The sequence below is a fragment of the Arachis ipaensis genome, chromosome B9, assembly GCF_059453495.1.
Source record: "Arachis ipaensis isolate K30076 ecotype BB chromosome B9, ASM5945349v1, whole genome shotgun sequence".
Lineage (NCBI taxonomy): Eukaryota > Viridiplantae > Streptophyta > Magnoliopsida > Fabales > Fabaceae > Arachis > Arachis ipaensis.
Window position 1 is genome coordinate 34,645,581 of NC_142444.1, and position 19,901 is coordinate 34,665,481.

Here is a 19,901-nt window from a genome sequence, read left to right on the forward strand (position 1 = left end):
AAAAGAAATAAGGAAACATTGTTACTATGCACTTAGAAAAATAAAAAAGTCAGTTGAAAAAGAAAAGTTAGTTGTCATGTGCATAGTAAGCATGGTCATTAACTTTGAAATGTTATAAAAAAGTTTTCAAAATAGACATGCTCGCATTCAATTTCATAAACATTACATTATGTCAAAAATGACTGATTTAAGTTATGTGTAGCGCACATATTCAGCAAATAATGTTTAATACATCACTAAGGCATAAGCATAAGCAATTGATGAATACTAAAGTAAAAGCAACTTTAAAATAAAGCCTAGTCACATTAAGGCTTTTGAATATTAATATTGCAAAATTTGTTAAGAAAAAGTGTGGTTCATGCCTAATGTACCTCAAAACGGTTTAAGAATAAACAGAATGAATTGAATGAGGTTACGTAAGGTAATTGTAACAATTTTGCAATACTAGGCAAACAACCTCAAGTATGTAAACAAACCCAAATTTTTTGTCACTTTTAGAAGTTTAAAACATGGACCTCAATGCAATTAAGTGAACTAAAAGGAAAACACACATTGAGATCAAAAGAATTCTACCAAAAATTTGTTCAAACAAAAATTTGAGGCATTGTTACAACATATGGTATGCAAGGTTATATCGACACAGAATTTTGTCAATGAGACCTTGTATCACCAATTCACAACATGCAGCTTAGTGAAACAGAAACAGTAGGAAATCTCAATGCATAACAACAAACAATAAATTAATTGAACTAAAAAATTCGAACAGTTACACAAAAATTTAAGCAGCAAATTGGTTATATAGAAAAATAATTTACTCAGTCAACAATCATCCATATGACTTCAACATATTTTCGCAGTTAAGTCACAAGAAATTAGATAGACATATGCCACTGAATAAAGTAGTAAATTCAGAATAACAATAAGAAGACAATGAACACATCATCATTTGATCAATCACAAAGTAATCCAAACCAAACACATTCAACAAAAATTAACCAAACCTTAAATCCACTACATACTAAGTTCATCCTACCTAAAAACCTATAATCCACTAAAAGCATACTATCTAACTAATTCTAATTAATCAAAATTAAACTAATTAAACTAAAATCAATTAATAAAAATTAAAAAGGAAATGGTAAAAACCTGGAAATGCAAAAAACCGAACAAAAGAACGGGAAAAAAAGAAAGTTGGTTGGTGGAACAGCGGTGGTGGGTGGCCACTGAAGAAGACACGCTAGCGACAGTTGATGCGCTGGAGGAAGAAACAAGGGGATGCCATAGAAAAATAGAGAAGGGAAGGGCAGTGGCATTAAAGGCAAAGAGGGGTGAGTTGACGGCGACAAAGTGTTCGCTGGTTGGTACTGGTTGATGGAAATGAGGGTGGTCAACAATGAAGGTTGATAATAGAGGTTGGGGGCTGGAGAAGACGAAAAAGGAGAAAGGGTGAAATGTTGTGAGTTGTGCGAATTAGGGATTCGCACAAAAGGGAAAAAATTGAATTCGTGCGTACGCTTGAGTGATGCATACGCATGAGTGGTTGTGCAAAAGGTGTTTGTGCGTATGCATGGTGTATGCACAAAATTATGTTGGCTCTGTTAGGACATCGTGCGTATGCATCCCCTATGCGTATGCATGATTTGGGATTTTTTTTGTTGGTGTGTGCATGTGCATGGTACTCGCATAAATCAGGTTTGGTTCTATTTTAGTATCGTGCGTACGCATGGTATACGCACGATACTCACACAATTAGCTTTTGGTTTTGTGAAGGTGTCATGTGTACGTATGCTTTTGCGAAAACTTGTGGGTTGTGCGTACACATGAGGCATGTGTACGCACGAATGGTGCCCTGGTTTTCAAATTTTTTCCACTAAAATTGAGCCTTTCAAACACCCAACAAGCTACCAAAACAACAACAAACATTATTAAGCAACCTAATCTATCAAGCAATCCTAATAAAACTATCTATGAAGGAGATCTAAATTACTTACCAATATATACAAAAGAGAAAATAAAAAGATGTTAATATGGTGGGGTGTCTCCCACCTAGCACTTTTAGTTAAAGTCCTTAAGTTGGACATTTTGGTGAGCTCTTTGTCATGGTGGTTTGTGCTTGAATTCATCTTGAAACTTCCATAAATTCTTGGACTTCTAATGATCTCCAAAATTTTCAGTTAAGTGCACCAAGCTTTGATGAAGTTGTGAACAAGCTAGGAGCTCCCAAAAATGATGATCACCTTGTATGCCAGGATCCCAAACTTTGTTTTTACACCATTCTTCTAGTTGATTCTCATGATTTCATCCGGGTGTCATTACTTCTGAATTCTCATTTAAGCACCAAATCATCCTCCGAGATCTATTCAATTTCGCATTGCACCATCCTTGGACCTTAGTAAGCCATGATTTACATTTCTAAACACTACCCATCTCTCTCTTACTCTTCAATCCACAAAGAGCTCTAAGTCGACCATCCGTTTCAAGCAAACCATATTCAAGTGGGACAATAAAACTAAAGGATATGAGTTTTACCTACTCAAATGATGTGATAGATGGTGGTGACTTAGTAAGAGAGGCTCTAAACAGCTTTAACATCTCCACTCCCTTTTGTTCCTCTTGAATGATTTTCACCTCTAAACAAGCTTCTTTAATTTTCACTTCTTGTTTGCCAACTTCTTCCATATCATCTTCATTGCTCAAAATATGTCTTGGAGGTTGTGCACATTCCTCCTCAATATCAATCTCACATTCGATGGAAGAAGGCTCAATAAGATCACCAATGTCACTAGTTGGTGTATAAGTGTCTTCAATCTTGAAATCCACCTCATGCTTAACTCCTCCTAACTCTTCAAACATTTTCTCCGATTTATCAATCTCGACTTCCCCCACTTGTTGCAAGTCATGCTTCAAATCCTCTTCTTTCTCTTGAGGTTCCAAGTTCTCTTCCACTTCACATCGTTCAATTAAAGTTAATTCTTCACATTCATCCATAGAAGTGCTTGGATTATTACAAAAGTGTGTTGAGATCAATCGGGTTAAAGCTTTGGCTAAGGTAGCCATGGCAGCATTTTGACGCTTGATTGATTCTAGCTTTTCTTTCTTGCCTCCCTTTGTTCTTGAGAAAGGAGCGGAGAGTATTATGCATAAACTCTTCTTCTTTCATTTGGGGCTCTAAGCTTTTCTTCATCCCGCACTCTAAGCTTTGGTTGTGGCATAAATTTTGTGAGTCTAAGTGGGCTCTGATTTTGGCCACGGAAACCATGAGAGCGTTGTGCGTCCTTTGGGATTCTTCTTGCTCTTTGAGAAAACTTGGTGAAGGTTGAAAAGCTTCTTCTACGGAGGGTTGTGGTAGAAAAGAGGACTCATTGCGTGGGAGAAAGTCTTCATATGCAGGAGGTGATTCATAAGAATGAGAGTATTGAGGTGGTAATATGGAGGTGATAGTTCAATATGGCCATGAAAATATTAGTGTTGGAATGGTGGTAGTTCTAAGTGTGGTTCATATGGCTCATATGGTTGGTGGTATGGTGGTGGATATGGATTGAGATCATATGGAGGTATGAATATGGTAGTTGAGGATAATGTTAAGGAGGTGGTTGATAGGAATATGATGGTTGAGGTTTATAACCATAAAGTGGGCCACCATATCTATTGGATTGGTATGAATTATGGGGCGGATTGCATTCATAACGGAGTGGAGGTTGTTGCCATGAAGATTGTCTATAAGCATGCAGCTCTTCTCTCAATTGATTTTTCGATTCACTTCGCAGGTCGAGACTAGTATTTGTTATGTATTTCCTTTAAAATCTTATATGATAGATGCGCTTGCATCTATCATACTGCATCCATACTAACCCTGTATACTCCTTCTTCCCCTTTCCCTCCTTGATCCACTTCCGGGACATCTGGTATCAGAGCCTGATGGGGAAGTAGGAATATTAATATTATCATTAAACTATCTCTGAGGTTCATGGATCTGGAAACCATTTTTACTATTCATGTTCTTATTATTACTGTTCATGTTCTTATATTTCTTGTATATGTCAGAACAACCACTCTTTAAATCTGGAAGTACAGGCTGTTTAATTTTATCACTTAAAAGGAACTGTAGCAGTAAGACCCTTGTTGATGGGCAGTAAGGCTAATTTGATGATGTTCTCGAAAGTGATAAGATCCAAACGTAAGAACTCCTGGTGGCTATGGATTTAGAGATTGCAAAAAAAAAAAAAAAAAAAAAAGAGTTAAAACCCCAGATCCAAAAATTTGAGTGATAGTTTAGTGATAATGTTTTTGTTCGTTCTGAACCAAAGGAGGGCAATGATATCAGATTTTATGAAAATATGTCTAAACTCTTCCGATCTCTTTCTAGACGACTTTCTTTTTCTTCTCCGTCTTCCTCCTCCACCTCTCCAATCCATTCTTCCTCCAATCCCCTTACTGAGAAAGTGGCTAGGCCTGATGAACTTTCTCCCAAACACAATATCTTTGAAGAAGAAGTTTGCTTCGAAGATATCAATCAAGCCATCGATAACTGGGAGATACCCAAAATCCCCCAAGATGAGCTTTATGTCCCTGACGACAACAAAAGAAAATCAGACTATATCATCAAGACCGCTGAAAATAATATTCCTCTGGGACCAGATTCCGGTGAGGAATTCCATCTCTTAACCAAAGCATCTGTCAGAGAACATGCCCGTCACTACAGATACCTTCACATAGGATGTGTCCAGGTTGCAGTCAAACCTCTCATCAGAGAAGGCTTGAATGCTTCCATCCTTATGTGTCTTAGAGATATTAGACACAATGATTTCCAAGACTCCCTTATCGGAACAGTTGAAACAAGTCTCGGACATGGTCCAGTTTATTTCAACTGTTTTCCAAACAAAACGGTCAGCCTGTTAGATACCAACATCCTTGATTCTCTCTTCCTAAACATCCGAATTCATGGTCTTAACATGAAGGAAGGATCCATTCCAGCCGCTTTAATCTATAGGATTCAATACAAGGTCATGAACACCTGTAATTCTAGGGTCCTTCTTAAATCCCAAGATCGTGAAACGACTTTGTTTGTCACCGATATGACAAAGGCCAACGTCATGATTCCGAGGCTCATAAGGTGGGATGAAATTGATCTCCCCCAGTCATGGTCTATTGATAGAGCTATCCCTACACAACCTAGACAAGCACCTCTCCTAAGAGAAATAAAACAGGATGAATCTGGAAAAGTAGAAATTTTCTTCGATAGAAGAAACTCTTTTTCCTCCAGATCAGAAGCAGGGACATCTAATGATTTTGCTTCAGCAAGAAGGTCTTTTTCTGTAACTTCTCAATCACAGTTTTCAAAATTTTCAAAACCCGTACATTCTGAAATCAATATTTCGGGATTACAAAATAATTCAAATATTTCCCAACCAATTTATCAAACCGATGATAAGCACTCAGATGATGATATTGAGATAGAATCTTCCATTCAATCTCCAACATACTCATCTATGCATGGTGCTCAATATTCTTCTGTGAATAATGCCCAATGAGTAGCACAGAATTTATTATAGATAGGGAAGCATTACGTAAAAACCTAGAATCTGAGGAATATGACCTCCATAGAGAATGGTATTTACGTACGCACACAGCTACTCAAATTGCATCATTCAAAGAAAAATATTACAGTTTTCTAAAAGAGGTTGAGATGCATATTCCTTTCTTTGAATGGTTTCATGCTTATTCCATCAAAAACAATCTGGTTTATCCTTTCAAAAACAAAGAAAACTTGCTTTCCGCAAATGTTATTTCAACTTGGAAAGTTAAAGATGGGAATTTGGTTAGATCTGAGTTTCCTCCAAAAGGACCTTTTGTTATTTCAAGCACAGAAGGACATAACCCTGTTATGGCTTCTCCTTTTAAAACAAAAAATATTGATGAAGCTGTCGCCCCAAAAGATATTAAAAACCTTATTGAACAATCTAATTACACCAATAGGTTTTTACAATGTCTGGGTGACAACCTTTCATCTTCGGGATCTACTTTTTCTTTCAAAAATGCTTCTGAAGCCACTACTTCTAAAAGTATTGAAAAACCCCTTTTTAAACCTTTTAAAATGAGTAGTAAAGCGAAGCAAAATCTTAAAACTTCCATTTTAAAACAACAATCCGGTGATTCAGAAGTTATTCAAAAAATTGACCAACTTTTAAACCGTTTCTCTACCGTCCCTGAAACTCCAAACTCTGGTGAGTCTACTTCTCGTATTCAAACACGCTCATCCAAAGCCGTTAATGCCCTTTGTCATGAGTCTAACGACTCCTCCTCCGAAGAAAGTGATGGTTCCCACAAAACATCCCTCAAAATCAGCCCTATTTTGACAAACTCCCTAACTAAGTGGAAGGGTTTAACCAAACCCTCTGCGTACGGTTACAATCGTGTTTCCGCTCCCGACCTAGCTCTCGAAGAAAGAGAACTAGGTTTTGTCAGCTTCAATGCCAATAATGTCTATGAATGGAACATAGATGGTAAAACTGAATATAACATCATGAGTATGCTTCAGCATATGACTATGGTAGGCACAGCCTATCAAGCTGCCCATGAAACTTCTGAAGAAGCAATAGCCAATGTTATTGTTTCTGGTTTCAGTGGCCAACTCAAAGGATGGTGGGATAACTACCTTTCGGAGAACCAAAAACACTCAATCTTCTCTGCCATAAAAGTCAATGATCAGAACGAACCGATCATTGGTGATGATGGGGAACCCATCCCCGATGCTGTTAATACCCTAATCTTTACCATAGCAAGCCATTTCATTGGTGATCCATCTCTCTGGAAAGATCGTTCGGCTGAACTACTTTCCAATCTCAGATGCAAAACTTTGTCTGATTTCCGGTGGTATAAAGACACCTTTCTTACCAGGGTTTACACCAGAGAGGATAGTCAACAACCTTTTTGGAAAGAAAAGTTCCTTGCTGGACTCCCAAAATCTCTTGGAGATAAAGTAAGGGACAAAATACGTAGCTTAACCCCGGATGGGATAATACCCTATGACGAGTTAAGTTATGGTCAGCTAGTTTCTTTTATCCAGAAGGTTGCTCTAAAGATTTGTCAAGATGACAAAATCCAAAGGCAACTTGCCCGAGAAAAAACCCAAAATCGTATTGATCTGGGAACTTTCTGTGAACAATTCGGTCTTCCTGCTTGTCATCCAAGAAAATCCAAAAGACCATCCAATCGAAAAGTTTTTATTAAACCTAATCCTGAAAAGAATTTCAGAAGATCTAGAAAAGGTTTTCAAACCCTAAAAATGAAAAGAATTTCCAAAAGAATTTCCAAAATTACCCACAAAAGAACCCCATTATTTGCTATACATGTAAGAAACCTGGACATATTAGCAAATACTGCCGGTTAAAAAGAAAGATTAATAATCTAAACCTTGATCCTCTGATTGAGGAACAGATTAATAATCTGATGTTAGAAAGTTCAGAAAATGATTCTGACCAAGAATCTTCAGATGATATCAATAACATCGAAATCGATGACATTGAATCATCCTCAGATTCAGATGTCAAGCAAATTGGTGTTTTATCCAAAGATCAAGATCTCCTATTTGATGCTATTGAGGCTATCGACAATCCTGAACAAAAGAAAGACTTTCTTTTGAAACTAAAAAAATCTCTACAAAAAGAGAAAAAACCCAAAAACCTGGTCCTTAGCAATAAATATGATGTTAAACCTATTTTCAAAAAATTAGAAAAACAAGTTATTCGTCCCATAACTATTCAGGACCTCCAGTCTGAGGTCAACAATCTCAAAAGAGAAATCCAGGAAATTAGGAGACATCAAGACAATCATCAACTTATTCTCTCCCAATTAATGCAAGTGGGAGAATCTGGTGATGAACTTGATCAAACAGAGTGTTCTAAGGAACAAGAAAATAAAATCTCTGACGACAACGAGGGAAAAGAAATTCTGAGAATAATCAATGTATTCTCTTTTATGAAGCATCGTGTTCATATCCGAATTGTCGTTAAAGATTTTGTTTTTGACACCATTGCACTCTTTGACTCAGGTGCAGATTCAAACTGTATTAAGGAAGGTTTGGTCCCCACAAAATATTTTGAAAAAACTACTGAACGCCTTAGCTCAATAACAGGAGAAAGGCTAAGTGTCAATTTCAAACTAACAGATGTTTTTATTGAAAAAGGCAATATCAGGATTCCCACCGAATTTATTATTGCAAAAGATATCAAAAATGATGTGGTCTTGGGGACACCTTTCATAATCCTTTTGTTTCCTTATCTGGCAGACTTTCCGGGGCTTACCTCTTTTGTTCAGGGACAAGTAACCTTCTTTGAGTTCCTGGATTCACCAAAACAAAAATCTTTAAATCTTATTGAATCCAAGACTAGACAGATTTGTTTCTTAAAAGAAGAAATCTCTTTTAAAACCCTTGAATCTCAACTCTCCCAACCAAAGATTCAGGACAAAATTAAAAATCTTTTGAACCAAATTGAGAAGTCTATTTGTTCAGATTTGCCTCATGCTTTCTGGAATAGGAAAGAACACGTCGTTGATCTTCCTTATGAAAAGAATTTCAAAGAATCAAAAATCCCTACAAAAGCCCGCCCAATTCAAATGAATGAGCAGCTTTTGCAGCATTGTCAAAAGGAAATAAAAGATCTTTTGGATAAAGGATTAATTCGTCCTAGCAAGAGTCCTTGGTCTTGCTCTGCTTTTTATGTTAATAAGCAAGCTGAAATAGAACGAGGAACCCCTAGGCTTGTCATCAATTACAAACCACTGAATGAAGCCTTACAATGGATTCGTTATCCTATCCCAAACAAAAAAGATTTACTTAGTAGGTTAAATTCTGCAAATATTTTCTCAAAATTTGATATGAAATCCGGTTTTTGGCAGATTCAAATCACCGAATCAGACCGATACAAAACAGCATTTACAGTTCCATTTGGACAGTACGAATGGAATGTAATGCCTTTTGGTCTGAAAAATGCCCCATCTGAATTTCAAAAAATTATGAATGATATTTTCAATCCATATTCAGATTTTGCAATCGTTTACATTGATGATGTTCTAATTTTTTCCCAAACTTTACATGAACATTTCAAGCATGTTAAAACTTTCATGTACATCATCCAAAAAAATGGTCTTGCTGTCTCTAAGTCAAAAATTGTTCTCTTTCAAACAAAAATCCGTTTTCTTGGTCATATAATCTTCCAAGGTACTATAACTCCAATTGAAAGATCAATTCTGTTTGCAGAAAAGTTTCCAGATTATATTCTTGATAAACCTCAGCTCCAGAGGTTCCTAGGTTGTCTCAATTATGTTTCGGATTTCATCCCAAATCTTAACAACCTCATTAAGCCTCTCCATGATAGGCTTAAGAAAAATCCTCCACCTTGGACAGAAAAACATTCTGATATTATCAGGTTCCTTAAAACCAAAGTCCGCAATCTTCCTTGTCTTTACTTACCGGTTCCTCATGCATTCAAAATAGTGGAAACAGATGCATCAGATTTAGGATATGGCGGTATCCTAAAACAAAAACTGCATGATAAAGATTGTATCATTGCATTTACATCCAAACATTGGAATAGTACTCAACAAAAATATTCCACTATCAAAAAAGAAATCTTAGCTATTGTTTTATGCATCACAAAATTTCAATCTGACTTACTCAACCAAAAATTTTTAGTCCGAGTTGATTGTAAATCAGCTAAAGATGTTTTACAAAATGATGTCAAAAATCTTGCATCAAAACAAGTTTTTGCCAGGTGGCAAGCTATTTTAAGCATCTTTGATTTTGATATTGAGCATATCAAGGGCAACTCAAACTCTCTCCCTGACTTTCTCACACGTGAATATTTGCAGGGAGATAAACAGAAAGAAGATGCCTAAAAAGGCAACCTTGGCCTCAGCAAGAGGCAGAGGCATTCGCCTAGCCCTACCAGGGCCAATCAGAAGATCTGGGTCTAGTACCCCAACAGAGTCATCTACTCAACAACCTACTCAACAATCTGGGTCATTTACCCAACAACTCACCCAAACCCAACAGGCTGGGCCATCTACACAACAAACCACCCAAAAATCTTTTGAACCACAAAACAACCAAGCCAAACAATCCAAAGCAGACTATGCCATCCCAATCGAAACCCTCCTAGCCTTACAGGACCAGGGTCTCACTAAACTCAACAAAAAATCTTGGGCCGACCTTTGCAGTGAGTCCGATGAAGAAATTGACCTATCTCAATTAATATCTCAGGTAGCCAATCGAAGAACAGTCATCCAAATAGGAAAACAAAAGTCTGTCGTCTCGACACCCCAAACATCCTCAACCAATACCAAAACTCAAAAAACCCAGACCAATTACATATCTACAAACAAAACCGCAAATATTATCCACATAGAACCTGAATTCTGGGATAGCTCTCCAAACAAAGTTATCCCGAAGATTTTCCCTACTGGATTCCACTTTAGGCCCTTAGCACCTAATAAAACTCGCCATTTCTACGAATTCATCTTAATAGATACTGACTCAGTATCTATTAAACATTACAAGGATAAAACCAATCCCGAACTTATAACCCATTCAACCATTCAAATTCTCAAAATTTTATCCCCAAAGCAATTTGGGAACAACCTAAACAAAATTCAAAAATTTTCTCAAAATTATGACCCAATAGGTTTTAATTATTGGGACTACATGGAAGCCTGGACTAAAGTATTTTGGTTTCAAAATACTCAGTTCAGACATTCATGGTTAATTTATTTTAAAAGAAAAATCAATTATGTTTTTCCAAATTGGTTCTACCAATGGTGGGACTTCTTTGAACCAATCCAAGAAATTTTACCCTCACCAATAGATGAAGGGTATAAACTTTTTCCGAAGGTCCACTTTTCGAGTGTGATGCGATTATTGGTTATGTCTTTTTCTTTACAGGCTCCTAGATATATCATTAATTTTCAAATACTATGTACGTACTTCTAAGTTTTAGATGTCCTAATGGCTCGCCGCCTCTGACTTACGACAGCAGTGTAAGGCTCTATGTGGTAGAGTGTTACATTATGGTATCAGAGTAGTCTATTATGTAGAGCCTGGGGAATGGACTGATGATGAGGGAAAATCGATTCCACACAAACTAATCAGCAAGTATACCGGGTCACATCAAGTAGTAAAACTCATGTGAGTGATGTCGATCCCACAAGGATTGATGGATCAAGCAACTTTAGTGAGGTGATTAATTTAGTTAAGCTAACAGTTGATGAATTGAGTGAAATTTGATTAACAGAAAGTAAATTGCAAGAAAGCTAGAGTGCAGAATGTAAATTGACAGAAAAGTAAATGGCAGGAAGCTTAAATGACTGAAACTTAAAGTGCAAGAAATTAAAAGAGTTGAAACTTAAATTGCAAGAAAGGTAAATAACTGAATCTTAAATTGCAGGAAAGTAGAAGTGCAAAAACTTAAATGACAAGGAAACTTAAATTGCATGAATTATAAAGGAATTTGGGTGCTGGGAATCAAAACAGAACTGAAAAATGTAAATTGCAGTGAAATCAGAGAGATCTAAATTGAAGAAATTCAAAGAAAGTGATTCATCAGGGCTTGGAGATACTGTAATCCATCATGAATCAAATTTGTCTCAACTCCTTTCTCAATCCTATGAGTAGATTTATGGCGGATTGAAATTGATTTGATCTCAATTCCTTGGCAATCCAATCTCTCTAATCACAATCAATCTTGCCAATTCCTTGATCTAATTGTCATGAGAAGAGGTTGAGTGCATACTCTCATCCATAAGTCACACTAACTCTCAGGATCTCAATTCCTCCCGAATAGTGTTGATCAAGAGAGTAGTGAAGGATAGAGCTCCAATTCTAATGCAAGTGATTCCCCTTCCAAGGCTCACACAAGCATTCACTGAATTAAACCCCCTTTTGGAGTGAGTAATTCACAATCAAAATAGAAGATACCCAATAGCTACACAAATGAATAGAGAAGAAGAAGAATTTCATTGATTCATTGGAATTACAATAGAGCTCCTCACCCTAATGAAATTGGGGTTTAGTTCATCATTGCTCTAGTACAAAACCGAAAAAGAAAAAATGCAGAAGTGCAGAAGATGAAGACAGAAGGAAAAATAAAAATGAAATTTAATGCCAAGTTTCCCAATCTGCTAGCTAACCCCATACTAGCCAATCTCTCTAATGAAATCAAATATTCCTTTATTTATACACTTTCCAATTTAATCATCAAGTACTTGGAGTGGGCTTTTGGCCTTTGTTGAAGTGGGTTAGAAAAGGTCTGTACTGGTGTTTCCGTCTTCCTTCAGGAGAGCGTAGCGTTCTCAAAGAGAGCGCAACGCTCGTTCACTGACGCGTACGCGTCTCCTATGCATGCACGTCCTTGCTCGCTATGTACTTATGACGCGTACGCATGCTGCACGCCCACGCGTCCCTTTGCGTTTTTGCTCATCGACACGTACACGTAACATACGCGTGCGCGTCATTGCCATCTCCAGCCTCTATCATGCTTACGCGTACCATACATGTGTGCGCATCCTTTAGTAGCATTCTTTAAATGAGCGCTACGTTCGCGCCACGAGCGCTCCCCACACGTGCGCATCCTCTACGCGTGCGCGTGGATGTCAAATTAGCATTTCCACACTGCAGCATCATACACGCGTTCGCGCCGTTCATCATCATTGTTGCATCCACGCGTATGTGTCATGTCCGCGTGCGCGTCAATGGAAAATCTTTAATCCCAATTTTGAAAGTGTCACAGGCGCTCATTTGAAGAGAACGTAGCGCTCTTTTGTAACGAGCGTTGATCACACCCACGTGCATGCGTCATGCACGCGTACGCGTGGATCTTCCAAAAAGCTTGTTCCACGCGTAAGCGTCCTGTATGTGTGCGTGTCGTTAGAGAGCGTAGCATTTTTTGAAATAGAGCGTGGCACCAATATTCAAGTTGCAGGAGAACGTAGCGTTCTCCAAATGAGCGCTACGTTCTTCTGCCCTGCCTCTTTCTGTGCTTTTCCTTTTCATCTTTTCACCTGCCATCAATCAAACATACAATCAAAGCCTTGCCAAAATCATAAAATTTTGCATCATTCATAATAATCACATAATTCTTGCATAAATCTCATGATAATGCACAAGATTAACAATATTTGATTGAATCAAGACAAACATGAAATTCCCACTCAAACACTTACTAATTTCCTAAGAAATGCATGAAACCTAATGAAAACAGGTAAAAATGGCTAGTAAAACATGCACAAAATGACATGTCATCACAACACCAAACTTAAATCTTGCTTGTCCCCAAGCAAGCAGTAGAACATGAGAAGAAATGAAAGAAAACAGAAAAGCATGTTTGTTCTTATTTGAAAGCACTCAGTCTAGGTTCATGGGGTTTCATGTAGATGGTAATTGAAGCTCTACTTTTATTAGTTCTCAGGACTGAGATGTCCCTTTAAGTGCTAACTGAGTTGCTGCTGTGAACCTTGTTATTCATCCATCCTTGGTGTTTGAATTTTTTTTTCTATTTTTCTTTTGCTGAGAAGCTTACACTTTTATTTGCAGCTAAGTGTTATGTGTTGCAATAGCTTTTTAGATTTGCCTTTCAATCAACACATACATACCACAAACACTTGGCTCATTCTTCTCAAGAACATTGATGCCCAACACCTCTTTGGGTCACTAACTGCCTTGTAATTAGGTTGCTCTTGATAGTGGATTTTCGGTTGATAATTCCGGATTAGTTAATCCAAGTTACCAAGTTTTAAAATACTCCTCAGAACCTAATTATCCAACCAGATCCTAATACAACAGCACCACAGGCATATGTTTTAAGGTCCAAGCCATTGGTGTCTAGCTTTATTATTTGTTTCTTTCATTTTTGTTGCCAATTCTTGGCTTTTCTTCCTTTCCTTCTTACTCTTTCTTTTTTCAAGGATCTTTATTTACCAAGACTACATAGACAGCAGCCAAGTTTATACTTAAAAAGAATACTCTACCCCTCTTCTTTATTAGTGAGCTTATTTGAACAATCTAGCACATACCACCACTGAACTTTATTCTCATTCCTATCAAATTGGACAGTTTCACTTTCTGTTTCAACATTTTCTTTTATTTATGCAGAGGGGAACAAGACATACATTCAAGTAGGATGGCATGATCTAGGCATTTTAAACTAGCAGCCCAAAATGATAATACAAAGACAGATAACAGAATGCAATTGAATTATAACTAAACTAATACCACTCAGCAGGGATACAATTATACTTCCAATTTAAAGCACTTCAAATCAGAGGAAATTAAGTAACAATACAACCTCTTGGTGATGTCTTCTAGTTTTTCCTTTGTCCTCATCATCCACAGCTTTTGTATCCTCCTTTGTGTCCTTGGATGAATGAGCATAGTTCTTCCAAGAGATTGATTGAAGTCCTATAAAGTCATTGGAAATTGCTTGTTCCCCAAGCACTCGAAAGATGGATAGCATGCATGAATGGTTGTAGGCTTTTGAACTTACTTTGGTGTATGAACACCAAACTTAGTTCCTTGCCACTGTCTGCTATGCATCAAATTAATCTTATACATGAAACCTTGTGCTTTTATTAAAGAAAACAAACTATAAACTAGAAAGCAAACAATGGTTAAGTAGTTTCCCTGATTGTTTGGAGCCAGTGACCATTTATGCAGAGGGTTGAAATGTGTTTTTATTGAAAATTTTGGTGGAACACCAAACTTAACATCCTACATTCACCCTTAAATTGTTTTGGTGTGTAACACCAAACTTAGCTCCTTGCAATACAGATAAACTTACTTACTCTTTTATTGAAATAGCTAGGAAAAGAAAACTACCTCTAGTTGGGTTGCCTCCCAACAAGCGCTCTTTTATTGTCACTAGCTTGACATCCTCCATTCTTGTTCATCCTAGCTCATGAATGCTCTCTTCTTTGTTCCAAGATCCTCTCAGATAATGCTTAGCTCTATGACCATTTGCTGTGAATGTGTCCTTTGTAGCTTCACTCAGAAGTTCAAGGCTTTCATATGGAGAAACCTTGGTCACCAGATAAGGGCCAGTCCATTTAGACTTGAGTTTTCCAGGAAAAATCTTGAGCTTAGAGTTGTACAATAACACATGTTGCCCTGGCTCAAATTATTTTCTTGTGATCTTCTTGTCATGCCATATTTTAGCTCTCTCCTTGTATATCTTAGCATTCTCATAAGCTTCCAATCTGAACTCATCCAGCTCATTGAGTTGCAATAGTCTTTTCTCTCCTGCTATTTGAGAGTCAAGATTGAGGAGCTTAGTGGCCCAGAAAGCTTTATGTTCGAGCTCCACCAGAAGGTGACAGAATTCGCCAAAGATTACCTGAAATGGTGACTTTCTAATTGGAGTTTTGAATGCTGTTCTATATGCCCATAGAGCATCATCCAATTTTCTTACCCAGTATTTTCTAGTGATCCCAACTATCTTCTCCAAAATTCTCTTTAGCTCCCTATTTGCCAATTCAGTCTGGCCATTAGTCTGAGGGTGGTATGGTGTGGCCACTTTGTGAATTACTCCATATTTTTGGAGCAGCTTCTCCATTGGTCTGTTGCAAAAGTGGCTGCCACCATCACTAATAAGTCCCTTTGGTACTCCAAACCTAGTGAAAATATTTCTTTTGAGAAACTGCAGAACCACATTAGCATCACATGTAGTGGTTGCCATAGCCTCCACCCATTTTGAAACATATTCTACAGCCACCAAGATGTATTTGAAGGAGTATGATGGGGGAAACGGTCCCATAAAGTCTATGCCCCACTTCTAGAATGAAGTTTTGAGGCATTTCATTCCTCCTTGTTAGTCCTCTAGCTCTTTGGCATTTATTGCATTGGTTCACAAACTCTTTGGCATCTTTGAATATGGTTGGCCAGTAGAATCCAATTTGAAGTACTTTAGCAGCTATTCTTCCTGGCCCAAAGTGTCCACCATAAGCTGAACCATGACAGTGCCACAGTATGTCTTTCATCTCATTTTTAGGGATACACCTTCTAATCATCCCATCTGGGCACCTTTTGAACAAGAAAGGCTCATCCCACAAAATTTCTTGGCTTCATTAAACAGCTTTCTTACTTGTTGCCTAGTGAATTCTTGGGAAATTTTTCTTCCCACCTTGTAGTTTGTAATATCAGCAAACCAAGGTGCTTGTTGGACTTGGAGAAGATGTTCATCAGGGAACTTCTCATTCACTGGTTGATGTTCATCTTGGTTGGTCTCTTGTTGTAGTCTTGATAGATGGTCTACAACTTGGTTCTCAATTTTCTTTCTATCCCTCACTTCAATATCAAATTCTTGTAACAATAGTACCCACCTAATAAGCCTTGGCTTGGAATCTTGTTTAGATATGAGATACTTGAGAGCAGCATGATCAGTGTACACTACAACCTTTGAACCAATCAAGTATTGTCTAAATTTATCAAATGCATATACAATTGCCAAGAGTTCTTTTTCTGTGGTGGTATAATTTTTCTATGTTTCATTCAACACCTTGCTTGCATAGTATATAACATGATGCAGCTTGTCTTTCTTTTGTCCCAATACAGCACCAATGGCAAAGTCACTTGTATCACACATGAGTTCGAAAGGCAATTCCCAATCTAGGGGTGTGATGATTGGTGCTGTAGTGAGTTTATTTTTTAAAGTTTCAAAGGCATGCTTACAACTATCATCAAAGACAAAGGGATTGTCAACCACTAACAAGTTGCTTAGTGGTTTAGCTATTTTTGAAAAGTCTTTGATAAATCTCCTGTAAAAACCAGCATGCCCAAGAAAACTTCTCGCTGCTTTTACATTGACTGGTATAGGAAGCTTTTCTATGATCTCTATCTTAGCTTTATCAACTTCTATACCTTTGCTTGAAACCTTATGCCCAAGAACTATCCCTTCAAGAACCATGAAATGGCATTTCTCCCAATTCAAGACCAGATTAGTTTCTTGGTATCTTTTCAAGACAAGAGTTAAATGATGCAAGTAAGTATTAAATGAATTGCCAAAGACAGAAAAATCATCCTTGAAGACTTCTAAAAAATTTTTTACCATGTCAGAAAATATAGACATCATACACCTTTGAAAGGTAGCAGGGGCATTGCACAGCCCAAAGGACATCTTTCTGTAGGCAAAAACTCCGAATGGACATGTGAAGGAGGTTTTTTCTTGATCCTTGGGGTCCACCACTATCTGATTGTACCCAGAGTACCCATCCAAGAAGCAATAGTAGACATGGCCAGCCAATGTTTCCAGCATCTGATCAATGAAGGGGAGAGGGAAGTGATCCTTCCTTGTGGCATCATTTAGTCTTCTATAGTCAATGCACATTCTCCACCCTGTAACCGTCCCTATAGGAATGAGTTCATTCTTCTCATTAAAGATGACAGTCATGCCACCTTTCTTTGGCACCACTTGAACTGAGCTTACCCAAGAGTTGTCAGAGATTAGGTATGTAATTCCAACATTCCACAGCTTCATCACTTCTTTTTGAACCACTTCCTTCATGGTTGGGTTAAACTTTCTTTGGGATTGTACCACAGGTCTTGAGTCCTCTTCTAACAGGATCTTGTGCATGCAAATAGCAGGGCTACTTGATGAGTATTTTGGTGAAAAATAAATTTCTCCCAAAACACACGAATCTAACCGGCAAGTGCACCGGGTCGCATCAAGTAATAAAACTCACGGGAGTGAGGTCGATCCCACAGGGATTGATGGATCAAGCAATTTTAGTGGGTGATTAGTTTAGTCAAGCTGACATTCAGTGAATTGTGTGAAATGTAGCCAACAGAAAGTAAATTGCAATGAATCTTAAAGATGCAGAAAGTAAAATTGCAAGTAAGTTAAAGAACAAGAAAGTAAAATAGCTGAAACTTAAATTGCAAGAAAAGTAAATTGCATGAAAAGTAAAGGGGCTGGGGTGTTGGAAATTAAAAAGAGCAATAGATCACGCAACTGGAAATTTAAATTGCAGGAAGAATAAAGGAAATTGGATGCTGGGAATCAAAACAGAATTGAAATTTTGAAGTGCAGTGAATTAAAAACAGCAAGAAAAACAAAGAGAAATCTCAGAGGGAGAATGAAACAGAACACCTTCAATTCTCCACCCAAGATTCAAAACAAAGAAAATTAAAGAGAGAGCTCTCAAATTCTAGTGCTCCCTAGTGGAGCCAGCCTCCTCACAAATATGAAACAGATGCCTATTTATAGGCATTTCTACAAAATGAAAATGAAATTCAAAACAAATTACAATTAAAATGAAATTTCTATTCTAACTATCTCTTGTGCCTCTGAGTGGTGTCAATTGGGCCCTTGCTCTTGATGGAATTGGGTTGATAAAGGCCTTGGTTGATTGCTCTTGGAGTTTGAAGAGGAACCGAATTGAACCGGGTTGAGTTTGCAAAAGTTGGTCCAAAAGTTTGAGCCAAAGTTAGGGGTCTAACTTTGGCTCCAACTTTTCATATCAGCTAGCACAATTTGCTGATATCAACGTTGGTGCCAACGTTAGGGGTCTAACTTTGACCCTAACGTTGGCCTTGCCTAGTGTGCTTGTGGCGCCAACTTTGTCCTCTTGTCAAGTTGCTAATTTTATGCCCAATATAGACTATCATATATGGTTGGAAAGTTCTGAATGTCAGCTTTCTAACCCACTTGGAATCACTTCAATTGGAGATCTACAACTCAAGTTATGATCATTTGAAGAGGGCATGGTCGCTGGCTTTGGTGTGCAGCGTTTGAGGTAACGTTTGCCTCAAACGTTGGCGAAAACGCCAGTTCTGGAGGCTCAAACGTATTGTCCATCCCATACTATTATACATTGTTGGAAAGCCCTGGATGTCTACTTTCCAATGCCGTTGGGAGCACATCATTTGGAGCTCTACAGCTCGAGTTATACTCCGTTGAAGGTGCAGAGGTCAGTTGGCCTCACTGCAGGTTGTCACCATGTTCGTTTATGCACATTGCGGGGCAGTTTTCTCCCTCAATTTTAGTGTCCACCATGCAGTGCCATATATGTTTGGAAAGCTCTTGAGTCCTACTTTCCAATGCTTCTTGAATCACCTCATTTGGAGCTCTGTAGCTCAAGTTATTCTTGTTGGAAGTATACCCCTTGCACACTCATGGCGCCAACGTTAGCCCAAAAGTTAGGGGCTAATGTTGGCGCAAACTTTTGCTCCCCCTTGAATTTTCATGTGCCAACGTTAGCCTCCAAGTTAGGGGGCTAACGTTGGCGCAAACTTTTGGTGCCCAGGGGAGAAATTCATGTGCCAACGTTAGCCTCCAAGTTAGGGGTCTAACTTTGAGGCTAACTTTTCACCCAAAAGTTTTTGCTTCCTGGTTCAACTTATTCCATTGTCCTCTCTTTACTCCTAGCCATTCCTTCTTGCTTCACCCTTTCTCCAAGCCTTCTTCACCTATCATTAATCAACCAAACACATCAAAGCTATGCTCAAAATCATGAGATATTCATTCTTTCATAATATGTGACAATTTTAGCATAAAACCTCATGAAATAGCATGAATTCATACATGGTTGATTAAATCAAAGGAAGCATGAAAATATACCCACTTGGCTTGCTTATGGCTCAAGAAAGTGCATAAAACCTATTGAAAACAAAGGAAAAAGCATAGAAAAAACATGACATGGTAACATGTCATCACAACACCAAACTTAAACCTTGCTTGTCCCCAAGCAAGAAAAGAATCATGCAATAAAAATTGACAATCCAAGGCAAGAAGAATAGCAACTCAATGTTCATGGTAAGCTAGTTTTCTAAGCATGCTACAATCACAAAAGAAATGTAAATGATTGATGCTTCCATCTAGCTCAATTTATGAAATCTTTCTCTTATATTTCTTCCTTGA